General features: G+C 37.8%; 1 protein-coding gene across 2 annotated transcripts in view; it reads left to right on the top strand.

Moving 5' to 3' along the window:
* Nucleotides 1-647: 647 nt before the first annotated feature.
* The window catches only part of TAOK1 (TAO kinase 1), a 144,882-nt gene continuing 121,547 nt past the window's right edge, over nucleotides 648-23,982 (top strand). For both annotated transcript variants that reach the window (XM_003996465.6, XM_045044975.1), the window contains exon 1: nucleotides 648-782. The gene's annotated coding sequence lies outside the window, so the exon portion shown is untranslated. The remainder of the gene's footprint in view (nucleotides 783-23,982) is intronic.

Genomic DNA, 23,982 nt, shown 5'->3' with positions numbered 1-23,982 from the left:
CCGAGAGGGCGCGCACGCGTACGCAGTCGTGTCTCGCGCAGGGTCGGGCCTGTCAGGCGGGAAATCTCGCGAGATCGGAGACTGGGATGACTGTCGGGAGGAGGGGAGTGGTGTCGGGGAAGGGGGGGGAACCTGGGCAGCGGCCGGGCTCTGTGGCTTCAGGGCTTGGAGAGAGAGAGAGGGAGGGTGGCAAAGGTAGTGAGTTGGTGCCGCCGCCTGTCTAAGGAGAGAGGAGGGGTCCCGCTTGCCTGCGCCCTTCACGGGCCGAGAGCGCGAGGCACCGGCGAACCTCTGAGGCCTCCCGGCCCCTGGGGACCCCGCCCCGCCGCCGGCCGGCCGGCCCGCGGCCTCTCTTCCCTTTGTGAGCGCCCCCTTCCCAGGGGTGGTGGTGGTGGCGGAGGGCTGTGCGTGGGCCCGCCCGCCGAGGGGCCGCGGCGGGGGACGAGAGGGCCTCGGCTGTGTGAGGACGGGAGGCGGCCGAGGCCCGGGCCGGTTCCCCCGAGGCGGCGGCGGCGGCGGCTCCCAGCACTTCCCCGCGCCATCTTAGCTGAGCCCAAGCGCTGAGGGCGCCTCCTCGACCCCGGTCGTCCCCTCGCCCCCTCCCCCCCTGCCCCTTGTCGCAGAGCTTGGGCTGGGCGGCTTGCTGGGGCTCCGGGGGGGGGGGGGGCGGCGGTCGGTCGCCAGGCCCCCTCCTCCTCACTCCTCGCCCTCCAGCGTAGCGGCTACCCGAGCGCTGCAGGGGGCTGCGCTTGCCTACTCCGCCCAGACCTGTCGGCGAAAGGGTAAGGGCACCTCTGCTTTGGGAAAGGGAGACATGGAGGGGGCGGGGAAATTCGGCCCACTTGGGCCTCTCCGAGTAGAAGGGATGTGGGGGTGGGGTAGGGAGAGAGACAAGGAGGGTCTGTGATTCTGTGGGTGGGGTGAAGAAGCTGGTGAGCTGGGCGCCCTCCCGTTTTGAGGGGCAAGAGCAATTACATTTCTCTTTCCTGAGGGTCACCGGAAGGGGTGGTGGAAGGGGATGTCTCGAGGAAGGTGTGGCTCTCATGGGGAGACTGGGTTGCTGTGCACCCCGATTTAAAGGCGCGAGGTCCCTTTCCTTCTCTTCTGATCCCTCTGCTCCTCCCTCTCCTCCTTTGTAGTGTCTGTATTCTTGGGAAGGGTAGCCTGCTGGATGGATTCCACCCCCGCTCAGGAAATCTATACTCCTGTAGGGGTGATGGAAGCGTTTCTCCCCCCTACCCTTCCCCCTTCCCCATCCTTTAGTCTACTGCAATGCTGCAGAAGTCCAAGGCAGTTTCTTCATACACAGGCCCGTGTATACACTGAAGGGAGGGGGAGCAGGAGTGGGAAGTAATGGCGCTTCCCTTGGAAAGGTTACCCTTTTCCCTTGGTTTTAAATCGATAACAGTACCGGTTTAATATTCTTCCCCTGAGATCTGTCCCTGGGAAGCATATCTGTTCCTGTTGTTATTGTTGAGAAATATGGTCTCTGGAGAGGGACCCTGCCATGTTTGAACAGTTTTGATGTCTCTCTCTCGCTTTCTTTTTAAACACTAGATTGACATTTTGTGTGTGTGTGTGTGTGTGTGTGTGTGTGTGTGTGTGAACACATTGGGTTTTCACTGGGATTCAGATGAAATAATTTTGTACTCTTTCATGTCCCTCTCTTTTTTTTCTTTTGTGACTTTTGTAGTTTTTGAAGAATTATTAAAGATTAATGCATACAGGCAGGCCGTTTAATGGACCTTCGTTCTCTTTGAGCTGTGAATTTTCAGGGTTAATGCTATTTGTATAACATTGAAATTGGAATTTTCTGAAAATGATTAGGTTACAAACCTTTCTGTGGAGATGCTTTGTTAAAGAAATGAAAAAGAAAACATTAATTTGCCTAATTATTCTGTGAAAGGATCTGTGTTATGTAGTCATTTTCCACTTCTTTTGCTTCATGTCATATTTATTTAAAAGAAATCATCTGGTTTACAGTAGTACTTGTTTTTAGAGTAGAAATAAATAAAAATAAAAATTTTAACATCCTGGAAGTGTGTTGCAAAGTGCTTTTTGTGATCAAAGAATAGTCTTGAAGTCTACTGTTGATACTTTTTTTCTTTAAGTGTTTAGATTTACTGATGAAATGATTTAAAAATGTCTCATATATAAAAGTTCGTAGAATAACTTTTTTTCCCCAAAGCAGTGAAGACTAAAATATGTACAGATATGAGTTGTTTTGATATTTTACTAACAAGTTGCATTTGGTGTTTAAGCTTTGCTTAGTGGGTGACTTATTTTAAAATACCTCTGGATGTCATCTACATTTAATGTTACCCATCAGACGTTTTTTGGTGTGTTTGTTGCATTTTGAAACCTGTTTTAAGACAGGGATTTCAAGATGTTAGTAGTAGTAGTTTTAGGCAACAATTTAGTTTCTGTCATTTCATGATTTTGATATAAGGAGGCACATTAATGATATGTTAAATCAGTTTTATTATTTTTCTTCGGAAAATGGAATTCTCCTTGCTTTCTTTATTTCGTTTTGATTTTTATCTAAATTTATTTTGACTTAAACAGCACTTCTCATTTGAATTTTTATTTCATGGCACAAAGCTGCCATGTGTGTAGAGTTTTGGTGTATAGAGTTTCTCCCTATATGGGAAATTATGCCGTAAAGTTTAATTTTGTATGTTGTTGATAATTCATATATATTGTCACGTATAAACCCAAGCATACTGCTCAGCAGAGAATGATTATGTTTTTGTCTTGGAAAGATGCAGGCAGAGAAGATTTGTCAGTGAAGGCTACAAAACTTAGAGAATATACACAGAATGTACGTAAACTTCTTGCTATACTTCAGCATGCTAGAACTAAGAGAGACTCTTAAGAACAAGTAAAAAGAAACCCCGTTTTCCATAGCTGGTAGGAATTCTAAAAGTGGTAAAAGTATCTTCTTTACCAATTAGATAAATTCATTATTAAGGAAAAACTGCCTGAGGGTTATTTTGGCTGACCTCTGATGCCACTGTCAGAGAATACTGAGAGCTGGGTTTGGTTGATTCCAGTTTAGTATGGTACTTAGGTTTCTAAATAGTTCATCTACAAAATGGCAGTGTACATCACTTCCTGTTCTTTCACAACTGACTCTTTCTCTGGATTCCCTTTTAATGACTTAACTTTTGGCATTCTGATATCTGATTTGTTAATTTCGTTATAATTCTCATGTTTTATAGATGGAAGAATTTCTAAGAATCAACTGGGTTTAATAGTCTAATATTATCTTGACAGTAACCTACCTTCCAAACTAAAAGATAGTTTCTCAAACATATTTAAACTCTGAGAGGTTTTAGAGAAATAGAACAATGTACAGAACAAAAGTATGAGTGAACTGAATAGAAAATTATTACTGTATTTTCTATAGTATAGATTTGAGGAGAACTATGGATATGGCAGTTACTTGAATGTGTGTTAATATTAAACAACCTTTCTGTATATCGAGGCACATACATATTTGGTCCCATGTTATGTCAGTCCATTAATAAGAAAGAAGCTGATTAGTTATAGAACACCAGGAAGACTAAATGCTGTTATTAACCATAAAGAGAATAATTTATTTTAGTAATTTGCCCATACTTAGTGGATATAAATACTTAGTAACTTCAGAAATTTTCTAGGGGCCAACAGTTGGCATTGAAATTAGATTTGAGATTAATCTGTTATTCACATTACCAGGAAATAAATTCTGGGTTTTTCATCTGACTGATTTGTGTATTAAAATCAGTTAATTTTTTCTTTGTATCACTTTTGGTTATCAGCAGTCTCTATTATAATAATTGCATTCATACTAGTTTAACCTTTTAGAAATTAGGAGGTTTTGGGGCGCCTGGGTGGCTCAGTAGGTTAAGCCTAGAGGCTTAACTCTTAACTCCTGATTTCGGCTCAGGTCATAATTCTCACTCCCCTTCTCTCTGCCTGCCCACCCCCCCCCCCCAAACTAAATAAACTTAAAAAAAAAAAGAAATTAGGAGGGTTTTTTGGTATGTATTAACTGATGTTCAGAATCATGTATGAATGAGTCTTTTCTAAAAAGTGTTATTTCTGTAGTCAACTTCTTGCGAAAAATTGAGATTGATCTGTTAAACAGAGTGCCAGCGTTACATTTATCTGCTTTTAGGTTTTTATACTTGTTATGGCTGGATTTTAAGAAATATTCTTCAAGATTTCTGGGGAGCCTGGGTGGCTCAGTTGGTTAAGCATCTGACTTTGGCTCAGGTCGTGATCTCGCGGTTCGTGAGTTTGAGCCCCACATCGGGCTCTGTGTTGACCGCTCGGAGCCTGGAGCCTGTTTCGGGTTCTGTGTCTCCTTTTCTCTCTGCCCTCCCCTGCTCACGCTCTGTCTCTCTTACTCTCAAGAATAAATAAACATCAATTAAAAAAAAAATATTCTTCAAGATTCGAAATTCTAAGATGTGAGAAAGATATTCCATTCCATTCCATTGTTGGGTTGAAATATTTTAATTTTTAGTGGTAAAAATTGATGTTTAATTTCATTAAAGATGTCTCAGACCTTCTAAAAAATCCACATGAATTAAAAAGTTGTATGGAGGGACTAGAAACAGTTCTTAAGAAGAAAAAAATTTTTTGACATTGTATTTTATTGTTTTGAGAGACAGATTGCTGAGTAGGGAAGAGGCAGGGAGAGAGGGGGAGAATCCAAAGCAGGCTGTGGGCTTTGAGCGGTCAGCATAGAGCTCCATGCGGGGCTCGAACCTATGAGCACAAGATCATGACCTGAGCCGAAGTTCGACGTTTAACCTACTGAGCGACCTAGGCACCTTTTTTTTTTTTAAGTTTATTTATTTAGAGAGAGAGCACACTTGTGTGCACATGCACACCAGTGGGGGAGGGGCAGAGAGAGGGAGAGAGAATCCTAAGCTGTCTCCACACTGTAGTGTAGAGCCCAATGTGGGCTTGAACTCACATAAATACCTGGCATGTAAATAAAAGTATAGATATATAGCCTATTAAAAATGCTAATGTCAGTGTAAACAACTCATTCTTTTTAGAGTTGTATATTTAAAATTTTTCCAATGTTTATTTTTTACTTCTTTTAAATATTTATTTTTGAGAGAGAGAGAGACACACACAGCACAAGTAGGGGAGGGGCAGAGAGAGAGGGAGACACAGAATTTGAAGCAGGCTCCAGGCTCTGCACTGTCAGCACAGAGCCTGACATGGGACTTGAACTCATGAACCCTTAGATCATGACCTGAGCTGAAGTTGGACACTTAACTGACTGAACCACTTAGGAGTCCCAACGTTTATTTTTGAGAGAGAGAGAACAGGGAAGAGTCAGAGAGAGATGGAGACACAGAATCTGTAGCAGGCTCCAGGTTCTGAGCTGTCAGCACAGAGCCTGATGGGGGGCTTGAACCCACGAACTGGGAGATGATGACCTGAGTCGCAGTTGGCTGCTTAACCAACTGAGCTACCCAAGGCGCCCCTAAACATAACTACTTTTAAGTGGCCTCTAACATCTTTAAAGTTGAAAAGGAGCTGATTTTTCCTTTTGACAAAATGCAGAGTTAGAAGAAGGTGAATTATTTTATTTAGAGAGACATGCACGGGGGGTCTGGGTGGCTCATTCGGTTAAGTGTAGGATTCTTGATTTTGGCTCAGGTCATGATCCTGTGGTTTGTGTGCTTGAGCCCTGCCTTGGACTCTGCACTGATGGGTTGAGCCTGCTTGGGATTCCCTCTCTCTGCCCACCACCCTGCTCGTGCTCCTCATGCTGTCTCTCTCTCTCAAAATAAATAAACTTTAAAATAAAAAAGAACTCTTAGAAAGATATGCAAAATTTAGTTTCTGAGAAAAGCAGTGACAAATAATGGAATGGAACAAAATATTCTGATTTGCAACCACTGATAATGATAAAACTGGCACGTAATATATCTTAATTTCTCTTAATAATATTAGCTGTGTAATTACTTTATGTAACTTTGAAAAAGTTTATTTATTTTGAGAGAGAAAGGGGAGGAGGGGCAGAGAGAGAATCCCAACAGGCTCTACACTGTCAGCATAGCACCTGATGCGGGGCTCAAACTGGGAGATTGTGACCTGAGCCAAAATCAAGAGTTGGTCGTTTCCAGCTAAGCTACCCAGGTTCCCCCCACCCCACCTTTATGTGACTTTTTAAGCCTTACTTTCTTCATCTATAAAATGAATATAGAACCTGCTTTACAAGGTTGTTAGGTTTAAATGGGATAACTTGTTAAGTACTTAGCATATTGCCTGATACATAGTAAGTGCCCAGTAAGTTGTTGGCTATCACACACTAGCTGTTTAATAAATGTTTGCAAATGAATACAGGGAGTCTAATATTTAACACTGAAGTGCATTCCATAATTTTGATTTGGATTAATACATTTGGAGCTGGACATACCTTTTTGAAAGAAATGATTAGAATTTTTCTTTTAAGTCAGCTCCACACTGAGCGTGGAGCCCAACTCAGGACTTGAACTCAAGCCTGAGCTTCAGAGTCGGATGCCTAACTGACTGAGCCAACCCAGGCGCCCCTAAATTATTAGAATTTCTAATTCTAAGAGTAGCTTACAAACTTTTTATACCTATAGTGGACTACTGGCTAGTTCTACAAGAGATCTTCTTTTTCCTTTGTGGATAAACCTTTCCTAAATAATGAAATTTTCTTTCCCTTTTCTACTTCATTTGTTTATTTAAGAGTCATTTCATGTCACTCTTCCACATCCTGGAGCTCTTTTCACCTTCCTAGCTTTGAAGGCATCCAAAGTACTCCTGCTCTCCTAAGCTTATCTTTATAGGTTCCCTTTGTACATCCTTACCTTGAAAGTGGTTTGTATTCCACAATATATTAATTAACAGACATTAAATGATGATCATATGCCAGTAAGACATGATACCTGCCCTGGAGGAATTCTGTCTTTTCATTTTTTTCCACCTCCTGAATATTTTCTTAAACTAGATACTCATGAAAGCAAGGAATTGTCAGTTCCTTGGGATTGTCAGTTCCTCTAAGCTAGTGTTTTTCAAACTTTAGGTTGTGACTTAATAATGGCTAGTGAATTCAATTTAGTAAGTTACAATAAGTTTTTTTAAATGAAAAATAATAGGAAATAATCAGAATGTGGTATGTAAGGGTAAGCATTCTAATGAGAAACTTTTTTTTAATGTTTATTGATTTATTTTTAGAGAGAGAGAGAGAGAGAAAGTGTGCTCACACAGGGCGAGGGGGGCAGAGAGAAAGGAAGAAAATTTCAAGCAGGCTCTGCAGGGCTCAAGCTTACCAACCATGAGATCAGGACCTGATCCAAAATCAAGAGTCAGATGCTTAAGAAACTTCAGAGTTGGGCATCCCAACAAACTTTTTTTTTTTTTGGCTGTATCTTTATGTGCTCTGGATAACCAGTTACATTTTTAAAATATGTACATTCAAGTTAGTTACCCAGTTACATTTTTTAAAAATTTCTTTTTCAACTCATCCTTTCTACCTTTTTTTAATATTTACTTTGTTTGAGAGAGCGTATTTGGGGGAGAGGTAGAAGGGGGGGGGGCAGAGGATAGGAAGCAGGTTCTGCACTGATAGTGAGCATGATGTGGTGTTTGAACCCACAAACCATGAGATCATGACCTGAGCCAGAGTTGTATGCTCAACCAACTGAGCCATACAGGCACACCCCCTCCCCCCCTTTTTTAAAGTGTATATTTATTTATTTATTTTCTGTAATCTCTACAGCCAAGGTGGGGCTCAAACTCATGACTCTGAGATCAGGAGTCACATGGTCTTCTGACTGAGCTAGCCAGGTGCTACATCATCTTTTTATGCCTTTACTTTATGTATTTACTTTTAATGCCTCTGAAGTATAATATACTTGTTTTTTCTTTTAATAAGTCTACTTCCAGTGTTTCCTGATTCTAGTTTCTAGTCTATTTGATAGTTATGTTATGCATATTTATTTACCTTTATTAGGCTGCACATCTTGTTAGAGTACTAAGGACTCTGTCTAAAAGATCCTGGTAAGGGTACCAGCCATTTTGGGTGTGATGGTAACTTTTGAGGTGTTTATATTGGGGAACCTATGTTATTACATATCTAGAGTCATAGCCTGTGTGTATGAGTGCAGTTTCTTAGGAATTGCAAAATTTATTTTTTAAGGAAGGAAAACTTTTTATTTGGAGCATATTGAGAAAATGTCTTTTATTTTTATTTGGGGTATATGTGGATTTAAAAAATATTGCAGCATATATTTTAACAGGATTTGTAAGGTGACTATTTAAATATATTAGATAAGTATATTAAGTATATTTTTAAAATTTCAGTGTGCTTCAGTGCATGACATTTTACCATATCCTTATGTTTTGGTTGATGTTTTTAGTCCACTTGTGGTAGCAGTTATGAGTCTCTAGGCTGTATTTTTTACTGATTTCTTCAAATTTATTTCCACTGAGATTGAGAAAGAAATTTCAGAAAAACTTGATGAACAGCATTACTAAACAAGGGGAAGGCTTTTCCTTTGGGAAAGCTTTCTCTCTTTGCTAAAAGCATCTATATTGTTGATTGGAAAGACTAAAGTTACTTATTTACCTGTAATTATCCTTGATAAGGAAACTTTATTGTTGCATAGAAACTCTGTATGGTATGTGTGATAGTATTTAACATGTAGTGTTTCAGTAATCTCATGCTATGTAAATGATAGATGATGACTGTGATGTTTTATAATAATGGATCATCACATTATAGGAGTATGGTGTTTGTTGGTTTTGTTCCTTAGAATTTAAGGGTTCTGAGTCCCAGAGGAACAATATAATGTGCTTGTTTTCAAATTCTTTACTTTGACATATATAGTTGTTAGCGCTGATTTTTCCATTATTGAGAAAATAGAGTAATGAAAAGATCCTTCCTTTTATCTTCATTTTAGGTACTGACAAAATGTTTTTGTGTATTATGTGTGAATATTCAAGTTCTGTAAAATAATGCTGTGAAACTTTAGAGTAAAAGGACTTCAAGAAGGAAAAGATGTGAAAGTTTTCTATTTAGAAAAGGAATGTCCTATAATAGACTTGGTTGCTAGCGATGGAAAGTATAGAATTTGGGTATCTCTTCGTTTATGTGACATTTTGGTTGAACTAATTACACATATACATACAAATATATAGTGAATTGGTTGAAGAGAACCACTATATTCAAGAATAGCATGGTTTTAGAAGAAAATAAAAATATTGATATGTGAATTTTGTTTTTGTAATATGTATTAGATAATACAGTAAATTAGAAGAATAAGTTTTGCAAGAGAGGCTTATAACTATAGTAAAAGTTGTTATCCCAAAATCCTAAATAAAGGATTGTTACCAAATGAAATTTTTTCTGTCACTGGTTGAATATATAGGAAGTAAGTGCTATTTATTAGTTAATAAAAAATAAATGATAAGGGGGATGGGAGTATTTTGGTTTGTATTTTACTTTGTTTTTGCATTTGGTAGTTTTAGTATTGGAATTGAATTAGATTTTGTGCCTGTAAGGAGGGCCAAAATGATATTTGAAAAAAAACATGTTTTTAATCCACAAGAATGGACCTACTTTGAAAGGTGTATGTTTTGAGAACTTTGAGTAGGAATCAAAGAACTTTTATTTACCATATTTGGAATGTAGATACTTCAATAATGTATCATTCTTTCAAAAATTTACCTTCAGTTGGATAATTAGCCTCCTGATATTTTACTCTAAACAACTAAATTTAACAGGTCATCTGATTCATTTAAAAGTCTTGAAAGTGCAGATCTTCATTCAACCTTCTACGTGATGGTGTGGAATATATTAGGGTAGGAATGGTAAAACAGGTACAGTAAGCAAACACCTAAAATATGTCTTATGACTCTTTGAGGTGGTGCATCCAGTCATTAACAATAAAATTCTGTTTTTGAGATATGAAATGTTTATTAAATAATAAAAATGTCTATTTTTGACATTAACTTAAGGTGCACTGTTACTCTGTTAATATAAATTATATTGGATTAAAGTTAGGATTCTGGAATGGTATCCTTAAATTTTAGTATTAAATTTTTTATTTATATTTTTAAAATGTTTTATGTTTATTTTTAAGAGAGAGCGAGGCGGGGGAGGGACAGAGAGAGAGGGAGACAGAGAATCTGAAGCAGGCTCAGGCTCTGAGCTGTCAGCATAGAGACTGATGCGGGGCTCAAACTCACAGACTCTTGAGATCATGACCTAAGCTGAAGTCAAGATGCTTAACCGACTGTGCCACTCAGGCGCCGCTTTTATTTTTAAGTAATCTCTACAACCAGCATTCAGGCTTGAACTCTCAACCCCGAGATCAAGAGTTGCATGCTCCACCAACTGAGCCAGCCAGTTGCTCTGGTATTCTAAATTTTAGTATCCATTATTTTACTTTGTCTTAGGTGGTACTGTGTGATAAGATGAAAACATTTTTTTGAAACAGTGTTCTTTTTTTATTCCTTTTGATGCATAGTGATTAAGCTATTTGGTATACTCATGCTTATCTTAGTATGGAAATCAATTTTCACTTAACACTTTTGAGATACTTAGGTTATAACTTTTGATTTGTTGGTATATACTATGAAAACACCAAATCAAAATAGTAATTGATGAAATTTGAATTTAAAGACTACCAGCTTAGGGCACCTGGCTGACTCAGTTGGTAGAGCATGCAACTCTTGATCTCAGGGTTGTGAGTTTGAGCCTGTGCTGGGTGTGGAGCCCACTTTAAATAAATGAAAAAATATCTTTAAAAGAAAAAAATAAATAAAGACTACCAGTTTAGCCAGTACACTATGTAGCTTTAGGTTTATTTTAATTAAAATGAGATTCATTAATAACACATGTATTTATTATATATTTTGAGTCCTATATTCTAGGCACTGTGTTTATCATAATGACATCTATTTATTATACATTCAAGTGCTATTTGCTAGGTGCCGTGCCCGGATACAAAAAATGAGTTAAGACTGGATTCCTCCTGTAGTTCAGTTTAGTTAGGGATATAGACTTGCAAATAGGTATATACAATAATTCAGTGCAAGATTTCTCAACCATGGCAGTATTGACATGTTAGGGAGGATAATTAATTGTTATGGGGGGGATCTGTGCTGTGTATTATGATATTTTGCAGCATTTCTGGCCTTTACCCATTAGATGCCAGTAGCACTCCCTGCCGCATGTGACAATCAAAAATGTCTAGACATTGCTAGATGTCCCCTGGGGAACAAAATCACTTCTGATTGAGATGCACTGGTTTAGTCAATGCTAAGGTTATGGGAAGTGGAATGTACAAAGAGCTGTTATAGCAAAAGTAAAGGTAGAGTTTAATGATGTTCAGAAAGCTGGAATGAGCCCTGAGGGAGTGTGATTTTATCTAGGTCTTAAAGAAAAGTAGGACTGGAAAGGATATCAAATACCTGAGAGCATGAAAGATCAATATCTAAGAAAGGGATTCATAGTTTGTGGCTATAGGTTATTTATAGGGTTAGGGATGGATATTTGGTAAAAAATTACTTTGGGGCCATCTTAGTTCTTTTAACTGTTTAATTGAGGCATAATTAGTGCACAAGACTGCGTAAATATGAAGTGTAACATTGTTGAATTTTTGCAGATGTATACAGTCATGTAATCACCATGCAGAATATGAAACATTTCTAGCAGTTCTTATAGTTATTTTTTGAAGGACCATTTTTGCTGATGTGAGAATCATATAAAAGCAGGAGTGTATTAATCAGATTTGTGTTTTGAAAAGGTTACTCTGAAGGTATTATGGAGAATAAATGGGCAGAAATTATATGTAGGAAGATTGGTTAGAAGGTTATTACAGAAGTCTAAATAAGGAGAGCTGACATGATGGATTTGAGAGACATTAAGGCAGAAAAATTGATAGGATAGGGGTTTACTAGAGGTAAGGGAAAGGATGTGTTGAGGAAGACTTTGTTTTGTAAGCAAACAAGAAAGATAGTGATTTTGGCTTTGGTTGTGTATTAGGAGAGACTAGGTTATGTTGTGGTAACAAACAGTTCAGAACTTTTAGTGGCTTTTAACAGGACATTTTTTTGCTTGACATGCTGTATGTATAGTGTGGGTTGGTGGGGGCTTCTGCTTGTTCTTGCTATGCAGGGTCTCAGACTGATAGAGGCTCCATTTTAACACATTGTTCGCGATCTCCATGGCAATAGAAAGGAAACTTGCTAATAACTCACTGGCTCTTAAAGTGTCTGGAAGAGGGTCATGTCATTTTGGCTTATTCATTGGCCAAAACAAATCCTATGGTCTTAACAGATTACACAGAAGAGGTAAGGAAGTGCAGTCATACTGTGCATTCTGAAGAAGAGAACTGAAATATTTCAGCCATAGTAAATATTTGCCATATGTTGAGTTACAGCTTATTTAGTCTTTTAAATAGTTAATTATGTTGAAATTTATGATAAGAGTTTTGGTAGTAGTAGAGCTGCCAGTTACTGAACATTTATTTGTGTGTGTGATACTTTAAGATATATTTTTGTTTTAATCTTTTACAACATTTCTGCAAGGTAGGTGGCAGCCCCATTATATAGTGGGGAAGCCGATGCTTGAGGTTAAAGAACTTATGATTGTGTAGCCAGTAAGTAATGGAGCCAGGAATATGTCTGTAAAACCTGAGCTAGTTGTACTCTACCAGGTTAAGTAGAATCTATATGGCAGTAGGGTAAAGGGAGGAAAAAGACTTTTTGACTAATCAATCACATATTGCTAATTAGACTTAATTTTTGGAAAAGATTTTGCTTTTAAGTAATCTCTACACCCAGTGTGGGGCTCAGATTCACAACCCTGAGATCAAGAGTTTCACACTCCACTAGCTGAGCCAGCCAGGCAGGCACCCCTAGACTTAATATTGTTAATTAGACTGAAGTGAATTAGCAGTGGTGTTCTTCTTGTAAATGACATTTCTCCAGAATGTTACTGAGATTTCCCAAGTTTAGAGTATTTCACTACATTTTAAAGATTCAAAGATTAAAAGCTGCTGTTTTGTATTCATTAATTCTCTCTTTTTACCACCTTCTGATATCTGCCTATATCATAGCAGAGTTATTAATGTTTGAATATGAAAATTTTTCATCACTTCTTTGTACGTGAAATACTAGTGTATGCAGTTTATTTCTCTATTTCTCTTCCTTAGTGAGAATTTCCTTTCAGGTATGGGAATTACTAGTCTTGGGGTATTGATAATTAGAATTAGAGGGAATGTGGCTGTTGGGAATAGAAAAGTCAAGGAGAAGGCTGAGTCAGGATTTTATAAAAAAACTTTAGTAAAGATTAAAGGAAATAAATCTGATTTGTAAAACTGTCTTCCAGCTTCTAATGAGGCAAAGAAAGAGCTTATCTTTTAGAGCCTAATAGTACTTTTACATGAAGTTAATGGACAGAGCTAAGAGCTAAGGCTCTCTATAATGGCAAAGGCCTGTGAGAAGTAAATTAGTCAAAGTATTTCCATCATACTTGCACCTTGGGCACCACGGTTGTCTTTGGGAAATCATCAGCTTTTGCCTTAAAGTTGGAAAAGGCCTTAAATAATGGAAAGAGGGTAAGTTATTTAGAATAAGTTATAACTGTTCATGGTATAAAATTTAGAATATACAGGGGTGCCTGGGTGGCTCAGTCGGTTGAGTCCGACTTCGGCTCATGTCATGATTTCACAGTTAGTGAGTTCAAGCCCCACATCGGTCTCTGTGCTGACGGTTCAGAGCCTGGAGCCTGCTTCAGATTCTGTGTCTCCATCTCTCTCTCTTCCCCTCCCCTGCTCACGCTCTCTCTCTCTCAAAAATAAACATTGAAAAATTAAAAAATAAATATACAAAAAAGATATACAATGGAAAGTAAGTTATCCTTCCATGTCTGTCCCCTTCCCACACTGTACCCCTTTGTACAAGCAATCATAATTTCTTATCTATCCTTTCAAAGATGGTTGGTATTAAACATTTGAATGGTGGATTAGGCAGGAGGAGAAAAACCTCCTAGTATGCATGTCTGCAGAACAGCAGTACACATTTACAAGCACTTCAAATGAGAGACATGAAAAATTTAGAGTTTAGGAGCATCTGGCTGGTTCAGTCGGTAGAACATGCAACTCTTGGTCTTGTGACTATAAGTTCCAGCCCCATGTTGGGTGTGGAGACTACTTAAAAGTAAAATATCTTAAAAAAAATTTTGTAGTTAGTAAATTACCTGTATGGTACACATGGGAAATTTAGGATATGTAAATCTTATTGGTATTTTTTAGCAATTTAGTGTGTGCAAAAATATGCAAAAAAATTTCTAAGAGCATAAATATACCGGTGATCTTAGTCCTCCTGATCTTGTTTGCTTTTTTAATATTTTAAGTGCCAAAAAACATCAATTTTTTTATTAGGTCGATTTTCAGGGAGCAGGACTTTGAGTTTAGAGAGAGACTCGGGGTGCCTGGGTGGCTCATTCGGTTAAGCATCCGACTCTTGGGTTTGGCTCAGGTCATTATTTCAAGGTTCATGGGTTTGAGCCCCTTGTCCAGCTCTGCTCTGATAGAGTGGAGCCTGCTTGGGAGTATTTCTCTCTCCCCTCCTCTCTCTCCCCCCTTCTCCCTCTCTGCTCCTCCACCCCCAATAAATAAATAAACTTAGAAAAATGTTTTTGAGAAGTCTCAAGGAGAATAAATATTCATGTGTGGTTCTAAATGTCTTCCTTGTAATGCTTAGTGCTATTTATTGTCCCCTTCTTAAAAATTTTATTTTACTGGCCCCTTACTCTAAATGTCTCCAAATGCCTGCCTGAGATGTCTTGTATTTCTTCGATATTCATAGATATGCTAGTTTCAACACATATAAAATGAACTCATCTTTTTCATTTCCCCTTGCAAAAGGTTCCCCTTATTTACCAGTTTCAAAGTTAATAATGTTTTTTTAGTCAGCGTTACCAAAGTATAATTTACTTGCAGTAAAATTCACAAATTTTTAGTGTTCAGGTAACCGTCACCCTAGTGACAACAAAGAGCATTTTTCTGTTCCCTGGAAATTCCCTATAACCCTTTGCAATCACTCACTCTATTCCTAGGCAGCCACTGATGTGATTTCTATTACTATGAATTAGGTTTGTCTTTTCTAGTTTCATAGAAATGTAATCATACAGTGTGTATTGTTGTTGTTGTTTGTATTCTTTTGGCATAATGTCTGTGGTATTTATGTTGTTGCATGTATTATGGTTCATTTCTTGTATTCCTTAGTACTATTCCATTGTTTTGTTATACCATAATTTATTTATCTGTTTACTTATTGGTATTTGAATCATTTCCAGATTTTAGCTATTACAAGTAAAGCTGTTATGAACATTTGTGTGCAAGACTTTTATGGCCATTTATTTTTATTTCTGTTAACCTTTCTAAAACCTTGCAAGCTAGAAACTTTGGGATTGTTTTTGATTCTTTTAACCTCTGTTCTCACCTGTATTCATCCAGTAGATTATGAAGTTATGGATTTTTTTCCTTTGGAATATGTTTTATTCTTCGTTCTCTTTTCCAAGTATCTTTAACATTCTTGTGAGAAAGTAAGTACTTTTTATTTTGTGAAGCCTTATTTCAGAGTAGAAGATCAAGGGTGATGTAGATGGTGCCTTTCTGAGTGAGGTTTATAGTTAGGTAAGATTGCAGACTGAAATTGGTGAGAGGATGATGCTGACTTTGAAGTTTCATAGTGGGGCAAAGAAATGTTACTGTTGGTCTCTGGTTTTGTAGAAACCAAAGGGAATGCCAGTTGTGAGAATGCCAGTTTTAGTTTGTCTTCGTTTTTGTTTTGTTGTATATTCATAGGTATGTATGTCATGGTAAAAAAAATAAGTTTGTTATCATGGGGAAAGTTCTCATTGCTGTGTGACCTTGAGCAAATTACTTAACCTTTTTGGGCTTAAGTTTCATAATCTGTAAAATGAGGATAATAATAATACCTGTCCTGTAGAGTTATGAGAAGGATTAGATGCATTATTATATGTATAGTTAGCTCTTAGAACAGTACTTGGTATAAAGTGTTAGTATTATTACCTTGAGTCCAGGTTACTTTATTATTTTATTTTAGAGGGCGCACGAGCAGGGGAGTGGGGCAGAGGGGGGGGAGAGAGAGAGAGAGACAGAGAGAGAGAATCTTAGGCCCCATGCTCAGCGTAGAGCCTGACGTGGGGCTTGATCTCATCCCTTTGGGATCAAGACCTAAGCCGAAATCAAGAGTTGGATGCTTAACTGACTGAGCCACCCAGGTGTTCCAATTCTAAATTACTTTAAGGGCTATTTTTTCCTTTCCCATTTCAGTTCCTCTTACATATTAGTGTGATTTATCTCCTGACAGACCACTCTTCTGTTAACTGTTCAAACCTACAAAGGCACTGTATTATGTGGCAACTATTTGTGGGTCTTTCTTTCAATTGTGGTAAAATATACAAATGGTTAGTTATACAAATGAAGTTTTACAGATGTACCTATCACTCAGATTAAGCTAGAAAAAGTTTCTAACATTCCAGATTATCATAAATTACTTTTGCAAATATATCTTTTTTTAAAAATTGAAGTATAATTGACATATAACATTATACTAATTTCAGTTATACAACATAATGACTTAATATTTATATAGCAAAATGATCACCACAATAAGTCTGGTTAACATCTGTCACCATACAAAGTTACAAATACTTTTTTGTTGTGATGAGAACTTTTAAGGTCTGGTGTCTTAGCAACTTTTAGATATGCAATACAATATTATTAACTATAGTATGCTGCCTTGATAACCACCAATCTGTGCTCTGTCTCTGTAGATTTATCTGTTCTGGATATTTCATATAAATGGAATCATATAAAACCTTTTGTATCTGGCCTTTTTCATTTAATATTATTTATTTAAAAATTTTTAAGTGTTTATTTTTGAGAGAAAAAGAGAGCACAATCAGGGGAGGGGCAGAGAGAGAAGGGGACAGGGTATCCTAAGTGGGCTCTGCACTGACAGCAGAGAGCCTGATGCAGGGTTTGAACTCATAAATCGTGAAATCATGACCTGAGCTGAAGTTGGACACTTAACCAAATGGGTCACCCAGGTTCCTCTTTCACTTAATGTTTTAGAGGTTCATCCACACTAGTTTGTATTAGTACTTTATTCCTTTTTATGGCTTAATTCTACTCGATTGTATGTACATACTACAGTTTGTTTATTCATTCATTTGTTGGACGTTTGGGCGATTTTTACCTTTGGTTGTTGTGAATAGTGCTACAATGAACATGTGTGTGTGCACATGTACTTCTTTGAGTACCTGTTTTCAGTTCTTGTGGGTATATACCTAGGAGTGAAATTGCTGGGTCATATGGTAATTCTGTGTTTTAACTTTGAGGAACTGCCAGGTGTTTTTCACAGAGACTAAACTACTTTATGTTTCCACTAGCAATGCACAGGGATTTTGGTTTGTCCACATGCATTCCAACAGTTATTTTCTGTTAAAAATTAAAAAAAAAATTATAAGCCATCCTACTGTGTGTGAGTGCTACCTCTTTGTGGTTTTGATTTGCATTTTCCTACTAAGGACATTAACCATCTTTTCATTTGCTTATTGGCCGTTTGTATATCTTCTATGGAAAAATATAAAACTTTTGATTCTCAAAGAGGTATGCTTAAGTTACCAAAAAAAAAAAAAAAAGTCTTGGAAGATACAAAATATTTGGTGTTACTGTGTAATTAAGTGCCAAACTGTTTGGTACAAATACAAAGTACTATGGGTAGTTAAAAAGAAGAGATTGTAAAACGAAAAGAAGGGATATGGTGACACTAGTTTAAATTTTCTTAAGAGTATGACTCCTTTCAACATTATATATAATTAGAAATGTTATCATATTTTATTTTTTAATTTAAATTTTAGTTAATGTACAGTGCAGTATTGGTTTCAGGAGTAGAATTCAGTGATTCATCACTTACATGCAATACCCAGTGCTCATCACAACAAATGCCCTCCTTAGTACCCATCACCCGTCTAGCCCATCTCCCACCCACCCACCTCCCTCTGTCAGCCCATAGTTAGTTCTCTATCATTAAGAGTCTTTTGTGGTTTGTTTCCCCCTCTTTTTATTTTCCTCCCCTTCCCATGTATTCATCTGTTTTGTTTCTTAAATCCTACATATGAGTGAAATTATATGGTATTTGTCTTTCTCTGACTTATTTCACTTAGCATAATACATTCTAGCTCTGAGCACGTCATTGCAAATGACAAGATTTCATTCTTTTTGATGGTTGAGTAATATTCCATTGTGTATATACCACATCTTCTTTATCATTCATCAGTTGATGGATATTTGGGCTCTCTCCATAGTTTGACTATCGTTGCTAATGCTGCTATAAACATTGGTGTGCATGTACCCCTTTAAATCTGTATTTTTGTATCCTTTGGGTAAATACCTAATAGTGTAATTGCTGGGTCCTAGGGTATTTCTATTTTTAGTTTCTTGAGAACCTCCATACTGTTCTCTAGAGGGGCTGCACCAGTTTGCATTCCCACCAACAGTGCAAGAGGGTTCACCTTTCACCACATTCTTACCAACACCTGTTGTTTCTTGTGTTGTTAACTTCAGCCATTCCGACAGGTGTGGGGTGGTATCTCATTGTGGTTTTGATTTATATTTCCCTGATGATGAGTAATGTTGAGCATCTTTTCATGTATCTGTTAGACATCTGGATGCCTTCTTTGGAAGAGTGTCTATTCATGTCTTTTGCCCATTTCTTGACTGGGTTATTTGTTTTTTGGGTGTTGAATTTGATAAGTTCTTTATAGATTTTGAATACTAACCCTTTATCAGATATGTCATTAGTAAATATCTTTCTCCCATTCTGCAAGCTGCCTTTTAGTTTTGCTGATTGTTTCCTTTGCTGTGCAGAAGCTTTTTATCTTGATGAAGTCCCAGTAGTTCATGTTTGCTTTTGTTTCCTTTGCCTTTGGCAACGTGTCTAGTAAGAAGTTGCTGTGGCTGAGGTCAAAGAGGTTGCTGCCTGTGTTCTCCTGTAGGATTTTCATAGTTTCCTGTCTCACATTTAGGTCTTACATCCATTTTGAATTTATTTTTGTGTATGGTGTAAGAAAGTGGTCCAGTGTCATTCTTCTACATGTTGCTGTCCAGTTTTCCCAACACCATTTGTTGAAGGGACTGTCTTTTTTCCATTGGATATTCTTTCCTGCTTTGTTTGAAGATTAGTTACCATATAGTTGTGGGTCCATTTCTGGGTTTTCTGTTCTGTTCCATTGATCTGTGTGTCTGTTTTTGTGCCAGTACCATACTGTCTTGATGACTACAGGTTCGTGATATAGCTTGAAATCTGGAATTGTGATGTCTTTTTTAGGATTACTTTGGCTATTCGAAGTCTTTTGTGGTTCCATGCTATTTCAGGATTCTTTGTTCTAGCTCTGAAAAAATGCTGGTGGTATTTTGATAGGGATTGCATTAAATGTGTAGATTGCTTTGGGTAATATAGACATTTTAACTATGTTTATTCTTCTAGTCCATGAGCATGGAATGTTTTTCCATTTCTTTGTGTCTTTTTCACTTTCTGTCATAAGTGTTCTAGGGACATCTGGGTGGCTCAGTGGGTTAAGCGTTTAACTCTTGATTTCAGCTCGGGTCATAATATCACAGTTCATGGGTTCAAGCCCCGCGTGAGACTCCCTACTGTCAGTGCAGAGCCGGCTTGGGATTCTTTCTCCCTCTCTCTGTCCCTTCCCTGTGCTCGCTTGCTCTCTCAAAAAATAAACTTAAAAAAAAAAGGGGGGGAGTTCTATAGTTTTCTGAGTATTATAATTAGAAATTAATTTTTTTTAATGTTTTATTTATTTTTGAGACAGAGAGAGACAGAGCATGAACAGGGGAGGAGCAGAGAGAGAGGGAGACACAAGATCCGAAGCAGGCTCCAGGCTCTGAGCCATCAGCCCAGAGCCCGATGCGGGGCTCGAACCCATGAACTGCTAGATCATGACCTGAGCTGAAGTTGGACGTTTTAACTGATTGAGCCATCCAGCCGCCTCTTTAAATTTCATTTAAATCCAAGTTAATTAACATGTTAGGTATGTGTTTTGCAAATCTTTTCTCTCAGGCTTGTTTTTTATTAATATTACCTTTCAGAGAACAGAAGTTTTCAATTTTGATGGTCTAGTTTATCAATTCCTTTTTTTTTTTTTTTATTAAAAAACTTTTTTGAGGGGCACCTGAGTGGCTCAGTTGGTTGAGCATCCAGCTTCAGCTCAGGTCATGATCTCGCAATTCGTGAGGTCAAGCCCTGTGTCGGGCTCTGTGCTAACAGATCAGATCCCAGAGCCTGCTTCGGATTCTGTGTCCCCCTCTCTCTCCGCCCCACCCCTGCTTGTGCTCTGTCTCTGTCTTTCAAAACTGAATAAACATAAAAAATTAATAAAATAAAAAACTTTTTTTTAAAGTTTATTTATTTTGAGAGAGAGAGAGAGAGCACGAGCAGGGGAGGGGCAGAGAGAGAGGGAGAGAGAAAGAATGCCAAGGAGGCTCTGAACTGTCAGCGTGGAGCCCAGTGCGGGGCTGGAACCCATGAACTGCTCGTGACCTGAGCTGAAATCAAAGTCGGATGCTTAACCAGCTGAGCCGCCCAGGTGCCCTTGATTTCTTTCTTTCTTTCTTTTCTTTTTTTTTTTTTTTTAAATGTTTGTTTATTTTTGAGAGAGAGAAACAGAGTGTGAGTGGGGGAGGGGCAGAGAGAGAGGGAGACTCCAGAGAGCATAATTAGCACAGAGCCTGACGTTGGGCTTGAACCCATGGAACCACAAGATCATGACCGGAGGCGACGTCGGACTCTTAGCTGAGTGAGCCACCCACGTGCCCCTAGGTGCTTTTCTTTTTAATGTAAGTTTTAGAATACGTTTGTCAGTTTCTTTAAAAAAAAAAAAAAAAGAAAAGAAAAGAAAAGACCATTAGTCTTTTGAGATTGTATGGCATCATGGAGAGCGTTTTGGAGAGCATGAACACCTTAACAATATTGAGTCTTCCGGTCTACCAGTAGAGCGTATCTCTCTGTTTATTTAGGTTATCTATGATTTCTGTCATCAGTGCTTTGTAGTTATCACCATACAAATTTTGCACATATTTGTTAGATTTATTCGTAAGTAATGATTTTTGATGTTATTGTAAATGTTACTTTTTTCCTCCAAACTTCTGTTTTGCTACTACTGTGTAAAAATATGTTGATTTTTGTGTATTGACTTTGTATTGTACAACCTTAAGAAATCACTTACTAGGAAGTTTGAGAAGCTATTTTATAGATTATTTGCGATTTTCTAAGTAGACAGTTTTGTTTATGATTAAAGATAATTTTATTTCTTCCTTTCCAATGTGAATGCTTGCTTATTTATTTATTTATTTATTTATGCATGCATGCATGCCTTATTGCACTGACTAGATCCTTCAGTACAGTCTGGAATAGGTGTGGTGAGAGTGGATATCCTTGCCTTGTTCCCCATCTTATGGGAAAAGTACTTAGTCTTTCATCATTACATATGATGTTAACTGTAGGGTTCTTGTAGTCTTATAGATATTCTTTATCAAGTTCAGGAAGTTCCTTCTATTTTTAGTTTGCTGAGTTTCTGCCATGAATGAATTGAACTTTGTCAATTTTTTTTTTTTTTGCCTCTACCGAAATCATATAATTATACTTTTTAAGTCTAATATAGTGAGTTATATAGGTTGATTTTTCACTCCAGGGGTGAACTCCACTTGGTGATAATACATTATTATTTTCATAAGTTGCTAGGTTCTATTTACTAATAATACTTTGTTCAGAGTTTTTGCATTCATATCTAAGGGAGATACTGGTCTGTAGATTTCTTGTTCGTATCTGATTTTGGTATCATGGTATTGTTGACTTCTTAAGTTAAATTGCTAAGTGTTCATATGCTAGAACTGTTTATGTAAGAACTGATGTGATTTTTTTTTTTTAATGTTTATTTTGAGACAGTACATGCAAGCATGAGCAGGGGAGGGGCAGAGAAAGAGGGAAAGAGAAGAATCTCAAGCAGGTTCTGCACTGTCAGCACAGAGCCTGACCAGGACTGGATCCCATGAACATTGAGATCATTACCTGAGCAGAGATCAAGAGTCAGATGCTTAACTGAGCCACTCAGGTGCACTGATGTTATTTCTTTCTTAAATATTTGGTAGAATTTACCAGTGAAACCATTTGGGTTCAATTTTATTTGTGACAAGGCATTTAAATTCAGTTTATTTAGGAGCATCTGGGTGGCGCAGTTAGTTAAGCATCTGACTCTTGATTTGGTTCAGGTCATGATCTCATGGTTCATGAGATCCGAGCCTTACATCCGGCTCTGTACTTCTAGCATGGAGCCTGCTTGAGATTCTCTCTCTTCACTCACTCTCATGCTTGTGCTGCACACACACACACTCTCTCTCAAAATAAATAAATAAACATTAAAAAATGCAACTTATTTATTTATTTCTTTTTAAAATATTTTCTCTCATTCCTTTCATTCTCTTTTTTTTAATTTTTTTTTTAACATTTTTAATTTATTTTTGAGACAGAGAGAGACAGAGCATGAACGGGGCAGGGGCAGAGAGAGAGGGAGACACAGAATTGGAAGCAGGCTCCAGGCTCTGAGCCATCAGCCCAGAGCCCGACGCGTGGCTCGAACTCACGGACCGCGAGATCGTGACCTAAGCTGAAGTCAGACGTTTTAACCGACTGAGCCACCCAGGCGCCCCGTAAAAAATGCAATTTATTTAAAACAAACATAGTTAGGGGCACCTGGCTGGCTCAGTCCAAAGAGCATGTGACTCTTGATCTTGGGGTCATAAGTTCAAGCCTCACATTTGGTAAAGAGATTACCAAAAAAGTAAATAAACTTAAAAAAAAAAAAGTAAAACAGTTATTTAGGGTGTCTATTTATTCTTGAGTTAACTTTGATAGTTTGTTTTTATCAAATTAACTGATAAAATTATACATAATATTCTCTTATAATTTTGTTTAAAGTATATTTTTGAGTGAGTGAGCGAGCATGTGTGAGTGCAAGAGTGGTGGGGAGGTGGGGGACAGAGGATCTGAAGCAGGCTCTGCAATGACAGCAGAGAGCCTGATGTGGGGCTTGTACTTAGGAACCATGAGCTCATCATCTGAGCCGAAGTTTGACGCTTAACTGACTGAGCCACCCCAGGAGCCCTTGTCTGTAGGGTCTGTAAGTGATAGCCCCTTTTTAATGCCTGATACTAGTAATTTGTATCCTTTCTCTTTCTTTTTGGATCACTTGGCTTGAGATTTATCTATTTTACCTTTTCAAAGAACTGGATTTTGGTGAAATTGATTTTTCTCTTGGTTTGTTTTGTTTTCAATTTCATTGGGTTTTACTCTTTATTATTTTCCTCCTTCTGCATTTATTGTATTTAATTTGCTTTTTTTCGTTTGTTTTATTTCCTAAGCTGGATGCTTATGGTGTGACTTTACATCGTTCTTGTTTTCTAATGCAGGGATTTAATGTTACAAAATTTCCTTTTAAGTACTTGTTTAGTTCTGAACCACAAAGTTTGAATCCTGTTTCCACTTTTATTCAATTCAAAATATTTTCTTATTTTCCCATATGCTTCTCTTTGACCTACCACATGTTTTTGTTTATTTGTTTGTTTATTTTTTACTGTTCAAAGTTTATTTGGTATTTTAATTGGTATGACTCTTGGATAGTTGGTTGTGTTGTTTACATGTAGATCTTTTTTTTGTTTTTTTTTTTTTTGTTACAGTATGGCAATGTATACTATTCTGATATATGTAGTACACAAGATCTGTTGGAACAGTTCTGCACAATATATGCAATATTGAATGTATACTTTGGATCCCAGGATGTGGTTAACTGGAAAAAAAAGTTGTATGAGGCATGTTGGGTGAAAGAAC

The sequence above is a fragment of the Felis catus genome, chromosome E1, assembly GCF_018350175.1.
Source record: "Felis catus isolate Fca126 chromosome E1, F.catus_Fca126_mat1.0, whole genome shotgun sequence".
Lineage (NCBI taxonomy): Eukaryota > Metazoa > Chordata > Mammalia > Carnivora > Felidae > Felis > Felis catus.
Note: the sequence above shows the minus strand (reverse complement) of the source record. Positions and strands in the feature narration are given on the sequence as shown.